Source organism: Ursus arctos, unplaced genomic scaffold (assembly GCF_023065955.2).
Source record: "Ursus arctos isolate Adak ecotype North America unplaced genomic scaffold, UrsArc2.0 scaffold_12, whole genome shotgun sequence".
Lineage (NCBI taxonomy): Eukaryota > Metazoa > Chordata > Mammalia > Carnivora > Ursidae > Ursus > Ursus arctos.
This window is the reverse complement of record NW_026622786.1, coordinates 39,091,134-39,111,773: the sequence shown is the minus strand read 5'-3', so window position 1 is coordinate 39,111,773 and position 20,640 is coordinate 39,091,134. Positions and strand designations below refer to the sequence as shown.

General features: G+C 38.6%; 1 protein-coding gene across 1 annotated transcript in view; it reads left to right on the top strand.

Moving 5' to 3' along the window:
• Positions 1 to 11,527: 11,527 nt before the first annotated feature.
• Positions 11,528 to 20,640, top strand: part of ADGRL2 (adhesion G protein-coupled receptor L2) — a 269,281-nt gene continuing 260,168 nt past the window's right edge. Inside the window, exon 1 of the mRNA XM_044383702.3 lies at positions 11,528 to 11,672. The gene's annotated coding sequence lies outside the window, so the exon portion shown is untranslated. The remainder of the gene's footprint in view (positions 11,673 to 20,640) is intronic.

The window sequence follows — 20,640 nt, the reverse complement described above, 5'->3', positions numbered from 1 at the left end:
GAAGTATGCATTTGTGAGTGAGGGGTTAAACCCAGCAGGATGTGTGATAAAATTACAGTATATTTCCTATTTGATAATATTGGATCTATTTTGAGATTACTTATCAGTTGGTTATTGTGCTAATAATTGCCATTAAAATTAATACTGCATTTTGGGAATTAGGCAAAGAGCTAACAAGTTTGCTTTTACACAGAGCTTTCCAAAAGCAATCTGGGTAACTTGTTTCTGGAATGCAGCTGTGTAAGTTTTCATTAACATCTTGCAGGTGGAGCCTAATTTTAGTTCAGCCTTGAGAAGGGGGAATTGTTTTCCTCATGATAGGCACAGCACCACAACAGCAGCAAAGCAGGTGGGGCTTCGCCAAACGCTTGTTTACTTTCCTGTTTTTAAAAAACAGATGATTCATGTCGTTAATCATACAGTTTCTATTTGATTTTTACATGTCTTTAACAGAAGAGTCTGGAGTACATTTGACCTACAGTTACTCAAATGTGAAACAAAAGCAATGAAATGGAAAATGATAAGAAAATGAGCATTGAATCCTAAATATAGTGGAGGAGAAGCCAGTGAATGAAGTGAAGTAAAATTTAGAAATACATCTGTTTGGCTACAAAAGCATCTCAAAAAGCAACCTTCCAGATTCTAGTTTGGCAATTTGAAGTTGGCTCAGTTAGAAAGTTCAATATTTTTTTTTCTGCCATTGCAAGGAGGAAACTATTAGGGGAAGGAAGCAGTTGCTGGGGAGAGGGGAGATGAGGGGTCAGAAAGGAAAACTGAGATGCGGATTGTTTTCTCTTGCAAGTTCCCCCGCCCTCCTTTGCATCTTGGGGAATGACTGGTAATCAGCTTAAATTTTAGGTCCAAGGAAAAAACATTTGAAGGATTCAGAAAGTGATTAATGACAGTAATTTCTCTTTTAATTTGTTTAGGAAATATCTTAAGCCCATGTTAGACTTCCAGGGCACAGACCCCATATCTTCGCTTTGTTTAATGTGTTTGAGCACAGTGAACCTACTGTGTGTGTCTCTTTGGATGTGACCACAGTGTGATATGGCCACAATACTGCCGAGCGGCTCCTGGTCTTCTGGCTTAAACAAACGCCTTTGAATTCTTCTGCCCTGTGGGGTGTGCATGAAAATTCCATTACCTCCACAGAGAGGGGGCAGCTCCATGTGCATATTTGTTTCTTTCAATTCAGTTTCTTGGAATGGATGGAATTTGTGATTATGTTGTATAGGAGTCTATTGTTCTAAACCTTAAAATAAGCCTTTTTTTTTTTCCCTTGAAAGCCCTCTTCTGGACCCTGAAGGTCACCGTTCAAGGGCTTCGCCTTTATAAAAATTCTTAACCTGAGATACAGGTTTGTCCATGAATGAGCTTCAGGGTACTTGGGAACAAAGTTTCTTGTGGTTTTTTTTCCTTTAATAGATTTTTTTGAATGTGTGTTTTTGTCTCAGGAGAGAGTCCATAGCTTTTCTTGGATTCCCAAAATGAATTTATAACCCCCAAAATCTTAAGACCTATTACCTTGTAAAGAATGCTTTCAAAAAAATATAAATACTTATTAAATATAAAGGAAATACAGTAGCTTACTTGGACTAATGATTTTAACTAAAATATAGTACTTGTCAGCCTTCCTCATATAATGAATCTCAGTCTGAATTAGAACTAAGCTCACACTATAAGTCTGCCTAGTTCCCTCCCCTGGGATATCACCATTCTTCCCTTATCTTTAACCTGTAACTATGCTAAATGAGCATCTAAGAGGCTATTAAATTTTTCGATGTGTTTCTTTATTCAACATGTATTTGTGAAGCACCTATTATATTGAAGGTACTTCTGGATTTCAGAAATACCCAACAGTCTCTCTCTTTAGGGTCCCAGACCTGTGACAAAAACAATCAACTAGGAAACGAAACTCAACCGACTGATCTGTTTGTAAACGGGAAAAACATTATGTGAGCTTTCAGATTTTCAAAACATGTTGTACATCCTCCTTTTGAGACATAAATGCAACAGTTAAAAACAAACAACGGTGACCCTTTGACAAGAACCATACCACACCCAAACCTGTTTGTTCTGCCAATCCATTCCATCCACCCGCACACTTGGAAGGAGAGGGGGCTGTGTGGGTGACAGAAGGAAGGAATGGACCTTCACAAATGGCTCCCATGAGTGGAATGGGAGGAAAGGTCATCAAAAGGCAAGGAGGAACCAGTCTGAGATTTAGTCTAAGTAACTATTTTTGACTGATTTGATCTTACAGATTGCCTAAAGTTCCATCAGATGGTGATTTTGCAACTGTCCTGAGGATAGTGCTACTGGAGATTTCACACACACACAAAAGCCCTTCCATTTTCTCAATAAGACCCTATCTTTGGATGAGATCTATAGCTCCTGGACACCTGAAACCCAGACTTTGTTACTGTTTCTTTCATTCCCCAACATCTGAGGCTCTTCTCACTCTGTCCTCAAATTTTCCTTGACTCCATTATATCCACAGGAGTGGGAAGACAAAAAAAAAAGGGGGGGGGGACAAGTTGATAGGAAGCAGGAATGGAGTACTTCCAATTCTCTCTCGTAATGACCCAGACTACCAAGAGCAGATGCTGTGGATTTGATCTTCTCAATTTTCGTTTTGCTTTTAGCCTCATTCAGAATGCAAAATTCAGTACCCAACTTTTATTCATCATGAAATCCAGGACTATGTTGGAGAGGATGAAATGGAGTTGCAGCCCTATTTCCGAAAACTATAAAAGGTTATTTTGGCTATCTATACAGAGGGCTCAGTTTTTGAACATTCCTAGTTAAAAATCATAGAATTGGCAAGCTGCCTTCCTCATTTCTAGGTTTTTCATTTCTTTGTAAATTTTTCCTACACTCCTCTCTAGGCAAACCTACACTTTTCCTGCTGAGATTCCTTAAGTCGTAGAGTAAAATGTCACCTACAGGAAACATGTGATTCATTTCATTCTTGCTGGTAGGTACATTCAGGATTCGACTTCAAGAGGGTTATTTCCCGTTTTTAATCTAAACCTTATTGTGCGGCCTGCAGTGGAAGCCTCGACCACAGCTGCTGAAATAAAGTCTTTATAGAAACACTTAAAGAAGACCTGCTTGTTCTGGTGTTGCTTCTGAAGAAGTTCCAATCAGCAGCAGGGTAAAATTTATAGTATGCTTATGAGATTTTTGGTTTCTTAAAAGAGCACACATGCCACAGAGAATCTGAATATATTCTATGAAAACTGTACAGACCTCTCAACCAGCACAAGGACATGCACAGAAAATTGGAGAGGTCACTGTTTGGCAGGACCACACTCAAATCATCTGAGACAAATGAGATAAATCCTTTTTAAAGACTTAAAGTAAAAGAAAGAGAATCTGCAACTTCAACTGGGGAGCCCTGCCAGCGTAGAAGTGTTTATCTTTAGTTTTAAGACCCCGTCTATAGCATTTATTGGTATCAGCTCTGCTTGTTGGTTTTTTTTATTTTTTGGGTTTTTTTTAGCCTACAAATTGGGTAACGATAAATGAAACTTTGGCCAAAAACTCTGTAAGTACATGAGAATCTCTACTTTGTAGAAAAGAAATAATAATTTAAAAATAGAGAATATTTTGATAGCTCATACCAATATGTTTGGGTAATGTCTACTCTTAGTTTTCTTTTTTAGACTTTTGATTACCTAGAGGTATATAAGTTGAGACAAATGGCTTTCATATATATGAAAAAAATATATTTATAGTGTAATCAAATTTGATGATATATTTTAAAAGTGTTTATACCCACCCTCTGGCCAAAGGAAGAGCCGATGCTCAACTAACTGGAATCAGGTGGGATAACACGTGCACCAACCCATCTTCGCCCAGCAGTCAGCAGCGTTGGATCCATTCCTCTGATGTCAGGCTGTGGGTGCCGTGCTCCTTTCTGGATTACTGTTAGATAAAAATAAAGATGGGATAGAGTAAAGTGAGACACAAATTGGCTTGTTTAAAAAATAAGAATAGGTTGGGACACCTGGGTGGCTCAGTTGGTCAAGTGTCTGCCTTCGGCTCAGGTCATGATCCCAGGGTCCTGGGATTGAGTTCCGCATCAGGCTCCCTGCTCAGGGGGGAGTCTGCTTCTCCCTTTCCCTCTGCTGCTCCCCTTGCTTGTGCTCTCTCTCTCTCTCTCAAATAAATAAAATCTTTTTAAAAATGAAAATTGCTGGCATTGATAATTATATAAGTGATATTTTAATTGCTGTAGCACATTATAATTTTCTAAATATTTATCTACAAGGTGATTTGATCTTTCTAATAATCTTTTGAGAAATATAGAGCAAGTATTATCAACTCATTTCATAGAACAGAAAATTTACATCAGGGGTGCCTGGGTGGCTCAGCCTTAGTTAAGTGTCTGCCTTCGGCTCCGGTCATGATCCCAGGGTCCTGGGATTGAGCCCCACATCGGGCTCCCTGCTCAGCGGGAAGCCTGCTTCTCCCTCTCACACTCTCCTTGCTTGTGTTCCCTCTCTCTGCTGTCTCTCTCTGTCAAATAAATAAATAAAATCTTAAAAAAAAAAAAAGAAAAGAAAATTTACCTCAGGGCTGAGAGAATGGTAATAGGCATTATTTTTGCTAGTATAATATTTAATAAAATATTAAACTAGTTGTCCATACTTTAAAAATTGGAGGTATCACAAAGAAAAAAAACTGGGTAGCTGAATTATCTAGAATAGTTGAAAGTTCTGCTGTGGCTGGCTACCACTAGGCCCACATGCCCCATGTCAAGGCAGTATGCTACTTCCTGTTGTCTTATTCCCCGTCTCCTTACTCATTAATCTTTACTTACTGGGCCTTCTTAGGCATTTGCTTTTTTCACCCACAGTGTGAAAAGACTTTTATAAGGCCATCTCTTGAAGTCATGATGGAGGTAGACCTCCAGTACAGGTCTACTGATGTATTTTTAATGATAAAATGCTCAGGTGGGACCATGTGGCTAACACAGTCTTCTCTACTCCAAGAATCTTCTGCTCCACTGAACTTCTCACAGTTACCCAAGAGGACCTGGGCCCCTGTGTCCCGATGTGGTTGCTGCTCTTCCTTGTTTTTCATTCTGCCTGCTTGCCACTCTCCCCTCTTTTTTTTTTTTTAAGATTTATTTATTTATTTATTTTTAGAGGAGGGGAGGGGCAGAGAGGGAGAGAGAGAGAGAATCTAAAGCAGACTCCCTACTGAGCACAGAGTCTGACTCGGGGCTCAATCTCACACCCCTGAGATCATGATCTGAGCTGAAATCAGGAGTCAGATACTTAACCAACTGAGCCACCCAGGTGCCCTAGCCACCCTCTTAACTAAATTTTATTCTAGTGTTCCACTCAAAGGTCTCCTGCTCTCTGCAGCCAACTCAGAGCCTGCCCACAGCTTCCCACCTCTCTTCATGTCATCATTTATTCAATAAATGTCAGATGAATGGATTAAAAAAAAAAGCAAAGAGTGGTATTATGCCAATGCACTAGTCTGCACTTGACTTTCTCCTCTTCCCAGGTTTATGTCAGAGTGAAAACATTATAGCTTCCTTCTCTGTTTAAACTGTGGGTCACTTTACTTAATAATAAAGACTTTTGGGAAGAATGATATTGAGCCACATTTATCACGGGCACGGTGGTCAAACTTTAGGTAACTTCTCTTTGGGGTAGTCCAACATAACGCTTGTTGATTCAGTATTTTTAATATATTTATCAAGAATACTGCTTGCTTGAGCAGAGAAACTCATGTTTCCTTACCACTTTAGTTTAGTAAACAGGGAAAACATTAATTCAAAGTGTAGAGAAGGCAGTACTCTGCTTTCCTCCAGCAGGAGACAAATTGGTGCCTGGCAGGGAAAATTATGAGTCGAAAAATGATGCAGAAAAGATAAGGGCTAGCCCCAGTTATTGATTCTTTACACAAGTGTTTGTTAACAGCTATTGCATTTCAACACCAAGCTAGGCCCCGTAGGTAAGTAGATATGTAAGTAAATAAAGAGCCGTGGATATTTTGGGTGTATACAGGCATCTGAACAGGGTACAGGGGATACAAGGGAGACAGCAGTCAGCTCTGCTCAATGAAATCAACAAAAGCCATAAATAAGTTGACCCTTGAGCTAGCCTTAACAGACAAAGTATATTTTGCATTCACTTTGAATAGGATATATTTTTTAAAGATTTTATTTATTTATTTGTCAGAGAAAGAGAGAGAGCACAAGCAGGGGGAGCGGCAGGCAGAGGGAGAAGCAGTGTCCCAGCTGAGCAGGGAGCCTGATGCAGGACTCAATCCCAGGACCCTGGGATCATTACCTGAGCCAAAGGCAGACGCTTAACCAACTGAGTCACCCAGGCGTCCCTTGAATAGGATATTAAGGACTGGTTGGCATTACAAACTAACAGAAAGATGGATTTTTCCTTCATGAGAGTATAGAGCATATGAAAAACACTTAACATAGCAGGTACATAAAGAAAGCTCATAGTAGATGCAAAATAAATAAGCAGTATACAGTTTCCACATTAACTGAGTTTTGTCCTGGCTCAATTATATGCTAACTATGTGACCTTGGACAAGTTGCTTAACTTCTCTGTGCTTCAGTTGCTCCTTCTTTTAAAAGGAGTTGATAATATTATCTACTTCATAAATTGAGGCAATAAATGAGATAATGTATGTAAAGTGTTTAGCACAATACCTGGCACACAGTAATAAAACAGTTAGCTATTAGAATTATTATAATATAATGCAGTATAAGCCCATATAACATGTTGCTTCGAAATAGCCAGCATCAAAGAAAAGATCATATATTTCAAAGCACTTATTAATGAAAACTTACATAATTAAAACAAAAGAAGAAATCTAATACCTAATATGCTTTGCATCATTTATGTTTCAGTTTTGCATTTTATTCTCACTCATCTTAGATAATGAAACCAGACCAGGTCTCATAATTGCCCTTCTGCAACTAACTGTTCAGTATTCAGTTTCTTGATTTTTCAGCAAGGCTCATCTTCCAGCTGTAATGCATTAGCATAATACTACTGTGCTGATGCTTCCAATCCTGCATATTACCAAAGAGAAACATTCTCAGCAACAAATTTTTACTTTCAAGCTGATTAAAAATTGTGAATCTTTTTTTTGTCACATACCCGCACATATATACACATATCTCTTTTAATAATATAATATATGAATTATTTTATACTCCCCATCAGAATTAGTTTTATTATTAAACATATTTATTTTATTAAGAATAGTCTAAGAATATTGAAAATAATATTATATGTGTACACACATGATATTCTTCTGGAGAAAAAATGGTCTTAAAAAGCCTTTTACTTCCTGACAATTATTTGGTTACTTCTATGAAATTCATATTAAACTGATGTTTTAGTCTTTTCTAGCTAGAGTAAAATAACATTTTAAAGAGTCTTTCATATCGGAGGACTCGACATTCTCTTGATAACATGCCTTCCTTTCATTCTCTGCTTACCTTCCAAAAATAACCTTGGGTTTTTCTATGTAATAAAAATATGTACTACTCCATGAAAGAATTAATGCAACTCCTAAAAAAACAGTGTAATAAAAGTATGATTAGGGAAAAATTATATCAGTAGAATGTTATAAGAAGATAAGGGCTTTATTATTTTCTAATATCCACTCAAACTGGAATAATAAATGTTACCCACATAGAAGCTCTTTCCTCTTTCAAAGGACTTTTCATTTTACAAAATGGGATCATCCACTATCCTGAAGAAAAGGACGAGGTCCTCTATTATCGTTTCTGTATCACCTCTTGGGCTAGCACAGCCATGTTTTGAGATTTACGCGTAAGCAGTTTCAGAATTCCTCCCTGTCTGTGTTCCTCTGTTGTGTTCTGGGCTTTCTGCCATGTTCGTGGGCAGCACCTCACACCACTACACTTTCATACCTCTTCCCTTCTTCCCATGTCCAAGTCTTATTTCCCAGACTGACAAATTGTTCATAATGTATTACAGGGAAATTTAGCCCTCTCTTTATCTAATGTTGCCCATCAGGCTATGCCCAAAAGGACCTTGACTTTCTCAACTTCAATACCTCATCCAGATTAATCTAGTTTTTTTCCTTAACAAAAGAACCATTCATGTCTGATACAAGTGTTGCTCCTCCCAAGAAGGCAAAAAATAGGGGTCTTTTTTCTTTTACATAAAACAAGATTGTAGGGCTTTTTTTTTTTCTTCTCCACAATGTCGATTTTTTTCAACAAATATTTAAAAGTGTGTTCGACATGTAAAACTTGGTGCAGAACAATTCAGTCTTTACTTTCAATAACTCACTTTACAGGAAATGAACCCCAAGAAGGTGAAGCAGATAGCTACATAAATATGTTCTGCTGTCTTCAGGAAAGAAAGAACTTCAGATGTGTTCATGGAACCTCTGTCAATTATTTCTGAGGTATCATGGAGAATGGGGAAGAATCAAGAAAACCGAAGATGAGTCTATGCTGATCTGATTTTATTAGAAAGGAAAGAAGGATTCTGTGAACTGCAAACCAAAGAGTTTGACATCAGTCTCTAGCAAAATTTGGACAAAAGTAAAACTGAGCATTTTGAGACGATGTCAGTGACTGTTACGAACCAGTATGGGTTTGGGGCACCTGAGTGGGTCAGTTGGTTGGGTGTCTGCCTTCGGCTCAGGTCATGATCTCGGGGTCCTGGAATGGAGCCCCACGTCAGGCTCCCTGCTCAGCCGGCAGCCTGCTTCTCCCTCTCCCTCTGCCTGCTGCTCCCCTTGCTTGTGTTCTCTCTCTCTCTGTCAAATAAATAAATAAAATCTTAAAAACAAAACAAAACAATCAGATGGGTTCACTAAGAACAAAGTAGCTCCAGGTAAAGTATATTACTTTTACTCTTAGAAAAAGAAAAAACGGTATAACCAAATTTTGGCAAGTTTTTTAATCAAAATTCTCATACGTTCCTAAAAGATAAGTTAGACTAGTCTATAGTATAGTTAGAAAGTTTCCAAAAACGGCAGAATTACCTCTTTAAGAGTGATGAAGAATGAATTTTGGAGTCACGGAAACTTGGCGGTTCAAATTGAAGCCCTGCAATTTATCAGCTATGTCAATTTGTGCAAGTTGCATAAACTTCCTGAACCTTAATCTCCTCAACTGTAATGAGGGATTAAAACTATCTGTCATAAAGATGTTGTGCTTAAACAATACCGTGTACATGAAGTGCTTTTTACCTATCCTCACATAAATGCTCAAAAAAAATAATAGGTGTTATATTTTATTCTCATGAGCTAAGGGTGATTGAATGTTGTCAATCTGAAGAGAGATCTTGGAGAATTGTACTATCTTTTTTTTTTTTTTGCCAATGATTTGAAAGAAAACATGGAAAGCATAATAATTATATTGGCAGTGTCCTTGCTTTGCTGTGAGCTTTTTCACTTTTGTCTTTCCAAGAATGACACAAAATAAAATATAGTAACTAAGACATCGGGTAGCAAAATCAGGATTCAAAAATGCCACAAAGAATTAGAACAATGGCCAGTACCAAATATGAGCTCTATTATGGATGGATATAAAGTCCTCTATTTCCACCCAAAACTTAAACGACAATAAGAACACATCTCAAGAGACTGGATTAGAAAGAATTTGGTATGAAAAATATTTAGACATTTTAGTTTTGTAAAAAGTTCAAGAACTAAGAATATGATAATGATGCCAACCCCTCCTCAGAATGCATTTCCTGCCTTCATAAAATTCTAAATTATTAGAAATAGAGTGCAGAACAAGGCAGGCATCAGTATCCACGTACTTTGCATAATTAGACCATGTCTTAAGTAATGCATTCAGTTCTGATGCCACATTTAGAAGAGACATGGACAAACTGGAATCTATCCAATATGGTGAGAAACCTTAAAAGCCATCTCATATTAGAATGATTAAAGGAATGCTCAGACTGAAAAAAGAGTAGACTTAGGGAAAAATGATAGCCATTTTTCAAATAGTTGAATAACTTTCATGTGGAATAGGGATTAAATTTATCCTCAAAGCTTCGTGAAACCTCAGAAAAAATTCATACTGAAGAATAGACAATTCAGGAAGATATTGGTCAAAAATAAGGGCGATCTCTATCTAAAATCAGAATGGATCATCTTAGACTTAGTAATGTATTCTTTCCAAAGTTATCTAATTTCAATTTATTTAGAAAATGATTACCATTTGTGTTTATATGCAAACCTTGCATAAGCCCTGTACAAGAAGGAAACCTTCAAAAGTCTGCAGGTTAGTTGATTTATATCATTTACATTGTCCACATACACAGTTATAAATGTACCACTAACTATTTACTTAGCAAAAATCTATTATATATCATTATGTACACGTCAGTTTTGTGTTAGCTGGTGGGCAAGTTGAAGAAAAGGCAATATGACATAAGAAATTTTTCCTTTGGGTAAGATACTGGGCCAAATATTTGAGTTTAGATTGATTCCCCCCCCCCAAAAAAGGAAGAAGAGTTTGCTTGATTTAAATGTCACTGAGGAATTGAGGAGTCTAAAAAAATTAATAGGCCATCACTTTCAGAGTACACTGATAAAATGGGTAGAAATTGTAAGTCAAAGACATGCCATTTACATCTATTGAGCTCCTTATTTTCTAGACTTCGTTGTGATCATGTTATACTTACAATGATTAATAAAACATGTAATGTCATGTTTCTAGAATCTTATCTTACCAGTTGCAAACCTGAATTCCATTTATACATATACCTATAAGGAGATATGCAATCAACTTTTTAAAAATACCACCATTAAAAAAAGAAAAAACGAGTACCAGCTGTCTATTACTCCTTAAGGTGTAAAAGATTCCCTTTTCTTAAGAAGTTTACAGAACATCTCTCCTATATCTTTCTCCCATAAGAAGTAAAAGAATCATAACTAAAAAATGTATTTGATTTGCTATCAGAAAGTTTAAGAGCAGAAAATACAACATACGCAGTCATGTTCATTTTAATTGTTTGGGGAACTCCAGTTTTCTTTGCCTTTTGTTTTGCAAGTGTTTGCTTTAAAAAAAGGTTAAAATATAGTAATTCTCTATGCTTATAAAAGCTGTATTTTTAGGGAACGAGCATCAAAAAGAATCTATTTTTGCTAAATGGTTAATTAGAAGAGGATGGTTTCTAAAAAGGAAACAAACAGAAAGCAGTAGAACTGCCTAGTCCTGCTCAGTGCAGCCCAATCCTGATTCAGCAAATAGGTATTTGCCAGTAGCAATGAGCATTGTGTACTACAATGACGGTGCTGCTTAACTCGATACTGTTCCCACACCTCTGTTAGTCCGATCCAGTGCGTGGGTAACTCGTGAAGTCACTGGGTACCTGAGCGAAATTTTGAAAGCATGGAGGTTATGAGGGTTTAGAGACAGGTGGAACTGGCTACATGATCACGGCCACGCCCACCTCTTAAACTGCACTTGGCAACGAAATTCATGCCAATGTGACACCTGTCTGCGTAGGAAATTCATGACAAGACACAAGGGCAGGCTTCGGATCACAATAATAGTGACTGTGATCTCCCCAGAAGCCTCTCCGGGAAAAACTCCTTTCTCACTTGTGTGCCAACTGGAATTTGAAGGGAGCTTACTAACTGATGTTCTATGTGGACCCAGAAGTGCTACTGATAAGGTAAGGGCAATTATATCTCTTGGTTTGATCACTAGAGATTGATTTTAAAGGGATCCACTGCTCGATCTTTCCTTTCAAATGTAGATCACTGGGGCAATCTTCTTGGCAGTGTATTTCAGGGTCCTGAACTTGAGGGATACAACTGTTTGGTGCCTGCTCTAAAAAGAGACATCCAGCCCCTGCGAATAGTTATCTGTGCAGTTTCTGGCTAATGGGATACAGAGGAATGAGGACGATGGTGAGCTGTAGTTGAGTGTTAAGGAGTGATTTCAGAGGAATGTGTGAAAGCAGCTCATCTCCCGGGCCCTACATGGCAGTGTTTTTTAGTAGCCACCTGTATTCAGAGATTTAAATTTATGAAAAGAGAAACGTAATGATATCTTAATTGCTCTAAGGATGTCTTTTCAAAGGAATTGTCACAGAAACAGTTCCTTCAGAGGAACTGAGAAACCAAAGGGTGATGGCTTTATCATGGAAGAGCTGAGGAAAGCCTCTGCCCCTAGAAGTTAACGTTTATGGATCTCTTTGGCAAATAATAGTCTCCGTTGCAATACTGCTGTGTTTGATGAGGATTCAAAAAGTCTTAATCAAATCTAGCAGTCATTCCTGCTTCTTTCTCTCCTAATCTTCCTGATCCTGAATTATGAGATCCTTATCTATGAAAATAAAACACCATTTGTTAAAGCCTTTTCAAAATTAAAACAAAAGCCATCAAAACTAATTGTTCGCTACTATCAAACAAACAGATTTTTTAAGTTTGATGAATTGTTTGTAAGCACTAATCAAGTGGGTGGAGTCATAAAAGAGGGAGGGAACCAACTGAAACAATATATGTAATTTGTTTGCATTATTATTTGAGATAATTACAAAGCAGGCGTTCAAAAGCTGTTCTTTATCTTTATACCAGACGGGAGAAAAATAGGGAGGAGAGGAGAAGCACCAGAACACCCAGCCATTGTCAGCTGCAATCTAAAATATTGCCGGATTCACAATTGTCGAACATTAGCATTACTAAGAATGCCAGGGACAGAAATGTCACGTTGAATGTAGAGTGATGACTTCATAGGAAGGCAAAGCTGAGGATATGACCAGTTTGCAGTCACAGAGAAATCAGCTTTAATTAATTTGAGTGCCAGCTCTGTGTATAATTACACAGCATGAGAGTTTGCATGCAAATGCGGAAATGCTGATTGTTCAAATACTTGCACTTGCTCATTAATACGTTGGGACTAAGCAGGGCTGGCAAGCAGACAGGGTACGGCACACACGGTGCCTGCAGGCTAATTTGTATTATACTGTAGTTAGCAAACAGATTTCAGATGTTTCTCCTTTCCTTAAATAATAAGCACAAAAATATGTGTGTCATTTTCATCTGTGACATACCTTGTTTTCTTCTTGATTAAAATAAAATGTTTTGGGTTTTTAAAAAAACTGTTGAGGGTACACTAAACGTTGCTAAAAAGCCGATTTATAACTATTTGATGGCAGTTATATTTATGCCGGTTATAGGCTATTTCTACTTGACATTTATGTAATTATCCGAAGAGGTCATTTTTCATAATTGGTGAAACTATATTCAAAAAAGGTACATTTTTAATTAAAACCCAGTGGTCACAGTTGAATTGTCTATGTGTCTACTAAGTCTGGTATCTTGTGGCCTCAGCTAGGGCTAGAGACTTCAAGAAAAGGACTTTCTTTAAGAGTGCATCTAACCCTAAAATGTACTGAGGTGAGATTTTCCAATAGGACCACTGACTCTCTTAGCAGAGGATCAATTTCAACCAAATTCCTAACTTCCTTGGCAATGCCTCAGGGAAAAACCTTAAATCACAACCCCAGGAATATGTGATACTTTCTTCAGAAAATAGTATAAGAAAATAAGGAATTTGCCAAAGTCCCCAAAACCTGGTACTACAATCAAGTGCTACCTATTTCTTTGGTCACATTTCATACATTTCAGTTCCACAAATATTTAGGGAGCACCTCTTTCTGTCAGAGGATATGAAGTAAGCAAGATGGACAGGGTCCCAGTTTTTGCCACATTTCTTCTCTCAGGAGTTGTATAAGGGAACCTAACTCAGTTTCCCTGGGAAATACATGCTATTAGCAGTTATTACCTTGTGGAGAAGCCCACATTACTGAAACTTGAATCTATGGTCTTCCATAAAGAGAGTTCTCATGGCCTTTTTGGGAGGCTAACTCCCTCTCTGACTTTTCTTTGGCCCTATTGTGTTAGATAAAGGGAGCTGCCTCTGCCCCCAGGGCTGAATGGACACTGTGAAGGATCTGTCAAACAGTCTATCAGGCAAGCCCCAAAGTCCATCTATAGAAGAATAGATTGAAGAGGAAGGCTGTCAGTATCCTTTTCTGAAAGCCTGTATCTGTAAGAATAGTCATTTCTCAAGGACGCAAGTCGGATACATCCCATGGATGGATATAGGACACTTCACACCATTTGGTCTGACCAAAAGTAAGCAGTCATCTACTTGTCTTCTCAGTCAGCTCAGTATATGACATGCTAGGGAACAGCACCTAGAGTGTTCACTAATATGACCCTTCCTCCCTTCCTCCCTCCCTCCCTCCCTCCCTCCCTCCCTCCCTTCCTTCCTTCCTTCCTTCCTTCCTTCCTAAAATGTCTGTTCAAATATGCCCACTGCCAAAGACTTCCTACAGATATGAGATATGTATATGTATGAAGTGAAAAGGTGACAGTGAAAATATTCAGACACAACACTGAGGCTCCCACTTCACTTTCACGGCCGTCATCACACTTTCATCCTACATATAAAAAATATGCAAGGGAAGAAGGAGAAAATCCAGAGTAGTGCAAGAATTCAAGGGTGTCTCCATGATGTGTACATGGTGATTTGGAAACAGTGGTTTTCAAGGGCTAACTATGAATTCCAAGTACCCTGAGCTGAAACAACTTTTCCTCGAAGCTCTATCACGATCAGACACCCACAATCAGAAAAGGAAAACAAAAATAAGCCAAAAATAAATTCCCAAAATATGTATGCATTAAGCAAATTCTATCTGGCTGGGATGAAAATATTTTATGTGAGTATAAAATGTGGATATATTGGTATCTTTACCAAGGAGAGCAAAAAAATCTTAGAAGATGTTGTCTGCAGAAAATGACTTCTAGTGTAGGGTTGTGATGATATATGAAAAGACCTCTATTCGTGGATGATGCAAATGATCTCATGCAACAATCACAGGGTCAGAAGGAAAGAGAATAAATGTGTAGAGAAGGAAGAAGAGGACTTACTATGGAGATGGAAGGTGTTCAGGAAAGCTTGTAACCCAGTGTAGAAGCGCAACACCCCAGGGTGATTCAGAATGGTCTACTGTGCTTATTATTATAGAGTGAGAACCATAGATGGGCTGGCAGCAGCTAATGTTTCAGCAAGGGTTAGGTCAACAAGAACTGTTTCCACAGATTCATGGGGGCTGAATACATCCTTCAAGGGCATGAGAAGAATGAAGGTGATAATATCTAGAAATAGAAAATGTGTGGAATCTTTATTCAAAAAGTGAAAGGAAAGAAGTGAGGCATGAAAACTTTTCTAAGAAAGTGCAGAGTTGACCATGCTTATAGAGGAGAAAAGAGCTGCTGGAGCAGGAAGAATTTGGAGTAGAGAAGGAAATGTGTCCTTAATGGAGAAGGAACTGGGGAGAGTCCAGCTTATTATGCTAGCTATAGAGATTTGTTTAAAAAAATCTTACTCCAAGAAAAAAAGAGAGGAAAAGAAGATGGTGAAAAAAATCTGGGGTGAAGGTGAGGGAAGTTTCGAGACTATGTGCCAGATGCCTCTGATCCTAGTGAAGACGTTGGTGAGATCATCCCCTGGGAAGGTATCGGAAAGGATGGACATGACAGGGAGGTAACAATGACTTTACTTTCTTATTGGAAAAAAAAAAAGGTACAGCAAAATAATTGACAATGAAATTAGGTGAAGAAATGAGGGACAATGGAGAAATGGAAATGGGTTATTATAAAAGCTTCACTTAGACATGAACTCGCCCCAAGGTAAAGTGAGTAATAGGACTGGACTTATAATTACCTAACAATCTAGTTTACATTCTCCACTATCAGTACACTTAAAGTAGTTGTTTACAGTGTAGCACTCTTGTATTCCACAGTGAGAGAGGAGCTGTGGGGAAGACATCTATCTGCACAGGAAGTAGAAGAGACATTTAATGCACAAAAGAGCTTCGTCTTTGGGAGAAACACTATCATCTCTCTGGTGCTTCCCTTTCCCTCTGCTCTCCTGCATCCTTGTAGGTGACAGTCAATGTATTTATTTAACAAAGGAGAAATCTGTATGATACTGCTCAAGTTTCTCTTTATCATAGTACTTTCTTCCCACTGAACCCAGATTCTGTTGGCTCATACTCCTTAGGTCAGGCACCAATCAGGGCAGCATCTTCTGAAAAACCAGTGTCTAAGACAGTATCCATGTATCACTTGGCAGAGAGAAGGTCCCAAAAGTCTAACTCTCTGCTTGATATGTCTGGAATTACCATTAGCATTTCAGGACAGGTGCATTCTTAGGCTTAGCTGGCTCTTCCAGTTTTCCTGCCAGAAGACAGAAGCATAGCACATCAGTCATTAAGTGGCTGCCAACAGACACAGGGCATCCCCTGGGAGTGGCAGGCCTGGGTGTGGTATAACAGGGGCACCAAGCATTCCAAGATTCCTGGAGAAATGTGGTTGTGGTATGTGCATGTCTGGGCCCCCAAGGACCAGGCAGCACTCAGTAGGCAAAAGAACAATATACATATTGTCTCAGAATGCTTCCAGCCTGCCACTTGCTGGGCTTCTTTCAATTTCCTTTTTGTTTGGGCCTCTTCCCCTGCCTTCTACTATCCTCTTGCCAAGCTTTTCAGATCCCAAGTCTAAGGGTCCAATTGACCAGGTAAAAATTCATGGGGTGTAATAAATAGGGAATGTTGAAGGTTTCTAAACAAAGGAATGATACTAAACCCAACCCCCAAATCAAAGATTTCCTGAGGGTCTACTTTATGTCAGTCACTACAGGGTATGTTGGAGATTCGAAGTAGACATATCAGGCTCTTTACTTACGGAGCTCAATATCAAATGAGTCTAACCTGTTAGACTAGACTACTTAATGATATAAAGGCACCAACAAAAGAGAGATTTCTTCTGTAGGAAAAGAAAAATATTAATGAAGCAAATGACTGTAGCAAATGCATTTAGATAAGGAAATGTATATTAACATGAAAAAACTCTGTTTTAAAGAGATTTTTCTGGGATGCCTGGGTGGCTCAGTCCGTTAAGCATCTGCCTTCGGCTCAGATCATGATCCCAGGGTCCCTGGATCGAGTTCCGCATCAGGCTCCCTGCTTAATGGGAGCCTGCTTCTCCCTCTGCCTGACGCTCCCCCTGCTTGTGCCCTCTCTTTCTCAAATAAATAAATAAATAAATAAATAAATAAATAAATAAAATCTTTAAAAAAAATAAAGAGATTTTTCTGGCAGCAACATAGAAAGTGGTTGGATGCAGAAGAGCCTAAAGAACATTTATGAGGCTATTGGGATAGTCTATTGAATGGATGGAAAAGAGGATATAAATGGCAGCAATATCTCAGAGGAAGTATTGACAGGGTTTCGCAAATTATTGACTTTGAGATTTCAAACATTGGTGATGACATTTTTAAAAAAATAGGAAACATGAGGAGGAGATGGAAATGTGAGAGGGAAGACACTAAATTCAGTTTGGATATAATGAGTTTTTTGGTGCCAGAGCCTACCTTTGTAGAGAGTGTACAGGTGGATACGTGTATCCGGCACTCTGAGGGGATGACAGAATTATGGGGGTCACCTGCAGTCACAGCCCAACTAGTAGATGAGATTGTCAGAAAAGAGAGAGGGCTCTTGTTAGGCAAAAAGAGGGCTGAGGAACAAATTTTTAGATCACAATATGAACATGTGAAGAGGAAGGAGACAAAAGCTTCAGTCACACAGTTAGAAAGAAAACTGGGAGGGGTGCCTGGGTGGCTCAGTTGGTTAAGCATCCGACTCTTGATTTCATCTCAGGTCATGATCTCGGGATTGTGAGATTGAGCACCACTTCAGGCTCTGCCCTGGGCACGGAACCTGCTTAGGATTCTCTCTCTCCCTCTCCCTCTGCCCCTCTCCCAATACAGAAAGAAAGAAAGAAAGAAAGAAAGAAAGAAAGAAAGAAAGAAAGAAAGAAAGAAAGAAAGAAGGAAAGAAGGAAAGAAAGAGGGAGGGAGGGAGGGAGGAAGGAAGGAAGGAAGGAAGGAAGGAAGGAAGGAAGGAAGGATAGGAGGAAGGGGAAGGGAAGGGGAGAGGAGAGGAGGGGAGGGGAGGGAAGGGAAAAGACAAAAATAGAAAAGGAAAGGAAGGGGAAGAGAAGAGAAGAGAAGAGAAGAGAAGAGAAGAGAAGAGAAGAGAAAAAAGAAAAGAGAAGGAAACTGGGAATGTCCATAGAAAGGAAGGGTGGAGAGTTTCCAAAAGAAAGGACTCCTCAGGTGAAGAGGAGGATACACAGACAAGGAAGATGAAATACGAGAACACTGGATGTCACAATGAATTAGTCATTGAGACCAATAGGAGAGAGGTTCCACTGAAATTATGGGAAGAGAAATCATATTGCTAGGTGATAAATTCTCACCAAATATCTTCAGTGTATTTGAATACTGAAAATAAAGCAAAGCATTAAGCTTTCTAGGAGTTTGCTCTTAAATGAGAGGAAGAAGAGATAAGGATAAGTACTACCTCAAAGAGTGAGGCAAGTGACACCAGTTTAACTTGGTCAGCTGCACCATTTTACCCAACCAGAGGCCTGTTGTAATTCTGGTTTCTCTCAAGCTCTTACTTCCTGTTGTAAGGTGAAGGTGGGTGGCAGTTAATGGGGAGAAGTTGATGGTATTCAAAGATGACTAAGGCTGTAAGACAATCAGGCTCTTCCTACAATTCATGCTTAGGAATTGAAAGAATCCCCTCCCCACCCCCCACCCCACCTTCCAGAAAGTCATCTCTACTCCACCCACTGTCCTTGGCTTATTTTATCTTTTTGAGCACAGTTTACCCTTATAGACGTGGGTACTTGTCTTACGTGGCAAGACCACTTGAAAAGACCTTGATAACATCCATTTCATTTAAAGGTGTGTTCCTCAGCTACTAGTGATTTCGAAAGGCTACAGAATTCTCAGAATAGCTTTCTCAGACTGGCAAACTCAGTGGTCAGTCTCCCTACCTTATTATGCTTCCCTTAAGAAATAGGTTAATCTAGAAAATCCTACGTGAATGTACATCTTTCCTTGGCTTTTCTTTGTTGTATCCACATGTTGTAGTGCTCAGTGCTCAAATCTACACAAAGCAATCAGATAATAAATAGTGCCATAGGAATAGAAAATTATTTTTAGGGTGCCTGTGTGGCTCAGTCAGTTGGGCGACTGCCTTCAGCTCAGGTCATGGTCCCAGAGTCCCGGGATCAAAGTCCCCCATCAGGCTTCCTGCTCAGTGGGGTGTCTGCTTCTGCCTTTGACCCTCTCCCCTCTCATGCTCTCTCTCACTCTGTCTTTCTCTCAAATAAATAAAATCTTTAAAAAAAAAGAAAAGAAAATTATTTTTACCTGGGAGTAGAAAATTATTTCTTGCCCTATTCAAACACTTTTATTATGAGACACCCACAAATCCTTTCAACTATATACTGATGCCTGTTTAAGTGTGCAGCTGAGGTGTGGTATCTAGACTGTTGGAAGAGAATATAATTATGTGTTCACTTACGTAATCTCTCTGTTACCAAAGAGTTATGCATGGGAAATACGAATTATTTGTGTCCCATATTATCATAGTGTTAGATTGCACATCATTTGTGTTCTTTTCAAAATACAAGTAGCTATATGATATGTCTAGGCTTTATCTATATTTTTAGTTGCAAGAAGATTTCTGTCTCACATAATTCTACAGGATTTTCCTTTGTCTATATAAGTATATGTATACACACACACGCATGCACGTGTGTGTGCGCACGCACACACACACACTATCAAGCACTCAGGGAGGCACCTTCATAAACTTGCCCTGCGTGGTTGTTGGTTTATCTGTCAAAGAAATTCATTACCAAGAGAATGCCTTGCTTTATATGCTTACTAAATTTTTAAAAAATGTTTTTCATTATATTTATGCAAACGTACCTTGGCTAGCTCATAATTTACCAAATGTGAGCATTTGTCAGGGTTATTTCCAATCACTCAGAAAAATGTGCCTTTGTGTATTTTGATTATTTAAAGCAATTTTGTTTCCATTATGCGTCTGTGCGGCCAGAACAGCATGACTGTCTTGACTGAGGAAGTGGGAATGCTCTTAATTTTCATACGTGCATCTGCAGAAGTACTTTTGATTGTTTAACCAATGTACAGATAGTGACATGGGCATAAATGCTTTTGCACACATTTATTTTCCTTGGCACTTCAGAAGAGAAGGGTAATGCAAAGGAAAATTACATATGCTGTTGTTTGTATTAAAAATATATATAATCAATTGTAAGCTGTGGATATGTTTAATTTTTTGAAGCATAAAAATTAGGATACAGTCTTTATATAGAAATCTCTGTCTTGTGATCACATCTTATTTATACATTAGCTAAACATCTGGAATTTTTTTCCCCTTAGGCCTGTGCAAACTTTGTACCAAACTCTGAAGTTCTCAGGGATCAAATAGTGTCGTTCAAATTTGCTTACCTTGTCTTGAAGCAAATCAGCTTATCTAATGAGCATTAGATGAGAAAATAGTGGTATTTTCCAATGAGACAGGAAAGGGAAATAGAACCAATTCAAGGCATTAAGGTCCACTATCCTGATTACGGTGTCACCATATGACTATAGAATCAAGTCTTATGTAGTTTTCTGAGATACTATGTCTCATTGAATTTAAAATGCTATCAATACAATATTGATAAAATGCTATCAATACA